Source organism: Lactuca virosa, chromosome 3 (assembly GCF_052849685.1).
Source record: "Lactuca virosa cultivar CGN04683 chromosome 3, Lactuca_virosa_CGN04683_v6, whole genome shotgun sequence".
Lineage (NCBI taxonomy): Eukaryota > Viridiplantae > Streptophyta > Magnoliopsida > Asterales > Asteraceae > Lactuca > Lactuca virosa.
In genome coordinates this window covers 50,061,362-50,065,989 of record NC_136428.1, presented here as the reverse complement: position 1 = coordinate 50,065,989, position 4,628 = coordinate 50,061,362, and the positions used below count along the sequence as shown (strand labels likewise).

Genomic DNA, 4,628 nt, shown 5'->3' with positions numbered 1-4,628 from the left:
ATTTGGTTTATTCAAATCCTTGATTTTATATAATATCAGTCTCTAATACTATCTTTTAAGGACTAAATTTCAGCCATTTTTAATATATCATTCAGTCTCCAATATGTTCCTTTCAAATCTTTTTTTGTCATTTCAATAAGGACTAAATATTAGTATTTGATACTATCATGTTCAGTCTCGAATATCTTTCCTTAAGGCCCATCTTATATCATATTAGTCTTTAATTTAAATGAAATGTAAAATAATAAATGGAAAAACACAATATCATTACTTAAATTAAAATTTAACTTGTATAACAAAAATATTCTTAATATTAAAAACACAAATGTATTGAAAAACTAACATGTCTAAATGTTTTGCAAGTAACACTCGAAATATAAAACTATCGAACTAAATACTTGTTGGGGAAGAAACAATAAACTTGATTGCACTTGAACTTTACATAATTTGCTCTTCTTGTGTATCAAACTTACAAACAATTTCCTGTCATATAACATAATACATCACATAAAAACATGTTAGTGCAGACTTGAAAGGAGCCTAATGCATAAAATAAGTTTTGATCATAATTTTTTTTAAAAGAATAAATAGAAAATATAACTAAACAAAAAGTAAAGTAAAAGATAAATACCCTTCTTCAAGACTCTTAAATTTAAGGGTGACTTTTTCCGTCTCTATTTTACAAATGACATCAACCACTTCTATCTATTTGATCAAACAAATGATTAGATACATATAATAAATCATAATTATCGATAATAGATCTCTTAATTCCTATATATCAGCTTGGAATTTTCAATGCATATAATTAAATACACGAAAACAGATTTCCCTATGAAAATAACAACCCATATCTTCTTATTTCTTCCTCTACTTTGCAATGTTACCATGAGTCTATATTGAAGCACAAAGAAAGTAAAAATTATGAACAAGGGAAGTAAATCAAACTTTAAAAATAGGAAAAAATTAAACTAGTTTCTTGTCACATCGACAAAGTTGGCATTCCAATCACTAAATGTGTAAAAGGTTCTATATGTGTAAAAGGTTCTGCATGTGGAAAAAGACCATAAATTTAGGTACATAATCTTATAATCATAACTTATTAAAGGATTTCATATAGAAAACCAAATGAGAAGTGCAAATTGGAATTATAAAGATTCATATTTGCAGATAAGTAAAATCTGATACCACTTAAAAATTGTAAATGAGCGACCACTGTCAGGGGATGAATATTTGGTCAATCGAAAAACATGTTTGAAGTTTTACTACTAACCTTTAGTGTAGAGTAGTCAAGTCAAACCTATCTCCAACAGTCAAACCCTCTTTCATTATTATCATAATAATCAGTCATTTGCATATCTCTCGGAAAAAAAGAGCCAACTTCATCACACTATATAAGAGATATAAAATAGAGTAAATTAATATATATATATATATATATATATATATATATATATATATATATATATATATACCCATTGATGACATATCGTTTGAATTTAAATTAAAAAAATGTGTTAAACCAAATACCTGCAACTTCTCCATTAAATACACGATGATCAACAAATAATGTGTTCATTTTTGTAACAATCGCCGGTTTTTCGATTCCTTAACGTAATAAATAATAACATAAGTTTAATTAATTAACTGTCTAATCACCAAATATTAATAAAAATAATTATTACAAAAAATGACTTGAGAGTTGTGTTTACCATCATCATCAAACACTCGTTCAACCATCTGGCTGCCATAGCCAACTTTAAGAATACTAGCCTACACACATATATGAAACAGTTTTGGTTATGTTTTTGAGTAACTAAAAAGAATTATGAAGGGTTTTTAGAGAAGACGTCACCTGAGGTGGATTTATAATGGCACAAAATTGGTCACACTTGGAACATACCAAATTTTATATACTTTAAATGAAAAAAAATATTCATGAGACATTAATTGTTCAAAAACATAATTAATATTAAAGCTAAATAATAGGGAAAACACGCACATGAAAATGCCACCTCAGAACTCATTCGGTGTAAGCATTCCTACTCGTGCCTTTTAAGCAAGTTCCTTGACCTTCAAATGAACAAAACATGTAAAATTACCTATTTTCCCTTTATCATCATTAAGAAGATTATATATGTAAATGGGTATATTTTAATTTTTCATTCCATTCCTTAAAAAAAGAATCCCTAACTAAGGAATAGAAATTAACAAGATGGAATGAAATCATATTCCTTCATAGTGGTATATCCATTCAAAAGAAAGAGAAGCTTTGTGTTTCATTTCAATATAATGAAACATTCCATTGCTTCCTGCATTCCATGTGAGTGACGACAAACTAATAAACACTTATCTACCAATAAGACCTCCAAAGAAATAAACAATATGGATTTTCGATCAACATTTTTCACAATTGAAGTCATCAGCTCCTATAAATTCAAGAACATAAAAGAAATAAACAAATTTAGCAATAACATAGAAAAAAATAAATAGAAAATAACATGTAAAAAAGAAACTGATACCTTCTCAGCAACACATAATATAATTTCCCGTTTCGTGTCATCCTACAAAACTGCCAAGTGTTTTCATACTCAACTATCATCAATTAATAATTATCATATTTAAATTATAAGCATCTAATTGCTACAAATTTTATAAAAAATTTCATTCATCGAGACTTTAACCCAAATTTATCTGCATAAAAAGAAGTAAAATCATGCATCCATTAAGGTTATGAAAAAGAAAATTTGAAAAATAACATATGTGTAAACCCTAAAGATACCATTGAGCTCTTTTTCTAATAGATAGAATATGATCCAGTATAACATCTTTCAAAAAGAATTAGATAGTTTAACCACTAATACATTGCTGGAAATAAACAATTGTGTAATGAAATGTAGCCCCAATATCACAAACCCTAAACGCCAACATTTGAAAGAAGGTAAAGAGATTCACTTTAAATATTTATGTGGTCCTGATGCTATTAAAACCTTGAAGCATCATAGCACAACAAAAAGAAAGGAAAACGTAAGGAAAATTTGTCATTGTGAAAGAGAGATTTATCAGATGAACACGGTGATAAAACTTAGGGCAAAAGTATGAATGAATGATGAGAAGATATATGAGGAGTGAAGAATGAGGACTAGGATTTGAAGCGATGACCAGGGTGACGAAGATGGAGGGCAACGACTGTAGAAGGCAATAGCGCATTGGAGGCTGACAACGACGATGAAGGAGTTTCAGAGTATCCAAAGTCCGAACCATGGAGAGTGGCATGAATGATGAATCATAATTGTATGAATATCGGCTGAAAGGTTTGACGATTGTTCTAGAAAAGATTACCATCTTCAGTTTTGTTTCTTGTCTATTTCACTAGCTTCAAAGCATAGTCCAACCCTAATCTTTTACGTTTCTGTGTGAAGAATGAATTTTGAGATGGGAGGGGAAGCGGGTTTTTTTAATTTTTTGGGTGTGGTTTTCGTTTTCCCACTAGCGTCGAAGGATGAGGGTGGAAGATCTTTACCTTTTCATTTTTTAGGTTTTAGAAAGGAAGATTGAACTTCTTTTTTTTATTTACGAAAAATTTAATTAAGTATAATAATACATATTATGAACTTATGAAAGAATATATATAATTTTTTTATCTAAATTTATTATGCCAATAATAACTATAAAAACTAAAGTCATAAAATTTTAATTTTTATATGTTTTATCAAAATAAAAAATATGAAAACTAGTGTCAAAATGTTCAATTTCATGATATATTTAATCAAAATAATATTTAACAAGTTTCTTTTCGGTCTTTGATATCTACCATTTATGACTAAATAATCAGTCAATAATAAGTGTTCATTTAAATGTCAAATAATGCATGTCTATTAGGGAGTGAAATTCAGTCTTTATAATGTTTCCTATCCAAATAAGAAATTAGTGCGGTTGTATCAACGACTAAAATTCAATTTCTAATAAGTTCGATACACAATCAAAATTGGTACAAGTTTATCAGGGACTGAAATTCAGTCCCACATAACTTTACCTCCAAAGTAAAAGTTGACTCTAGTCTATTAGAGACTGAAATTCAGTCCCCAGTGTGTTTCCTACAAAACCTAAACTGACACAAATATATTAGGGACTGAGTTTTAGTCTTGAATAAGTTTGGTTAGTCTTTAATAATTATCACATTAAAATCAGTCCTAGATAGTATCTAAGACTAATTCATCAGTCCCAGATACAAGGTATCAGAGACTGATTAATCAGTCTCTAATATTTTAGTCACAGAAGCCCCTTTTTCTTGTAGTGGTCATATATTACTTGCATTCTATCACATATAACTAAACACATATGAATGCTATCATTCTAATCACTAGTCACAACTAGAACTTTCCTCCGAGAGGCTATTCTTTAGTTGCCTTGCATATACCACCTACCCACACCGAGACCTTCAATGGTCGACCACCTACCAACACTGAGACTTTTAGTGGTCTGAACATTACACCACATACCCACACTGGGACCTTCAGTGATGTAACATACACATATAACATCACATAGTCCATATAATAAATAAGTTCATGAGAACTCACCTGAAACAACAACACATAGGATAGAACCACTGAAGTGGCTAAGAT

General features: G+C 29.3%; 1 long non-coding RNA gene across 3 annotated transcripts; it reads right to left on the bottom strand.

Annotated features, from left to right (window-relative positions):
* Window positions 1–249: 249 nt before the first annotated feature.
* On the bottom strand, window positions 250–3,474 carry LOC145162313 (uncharacterized). 3 transcript variants are annotated; one of them, XR_013739034.1, is made up of 6 exons: window positions 2,003–3,474; window positions 1,713–1,916; window positions 1,531–1,608; window positions 1,274–1,390; window positions 632–705; window positions 250–483 (listed from the first exon to the last, which is right to left on the bottom strand). It is a non-coding gene; the product is annotated as an uncharacterized LOC145162313 (long non-coding RNA). The 3 variants fall into 3 exon arrangements; XR_013739033.1 differs by having other exon boundaries at window positions 1,713–1,773; XR_013739032.1 differs by having other exon boundaries at window positions 1,713–3,474.
* Between the last annotated feature and the right edge of the window lie 1,154 nt (window positions 3,475–4,628).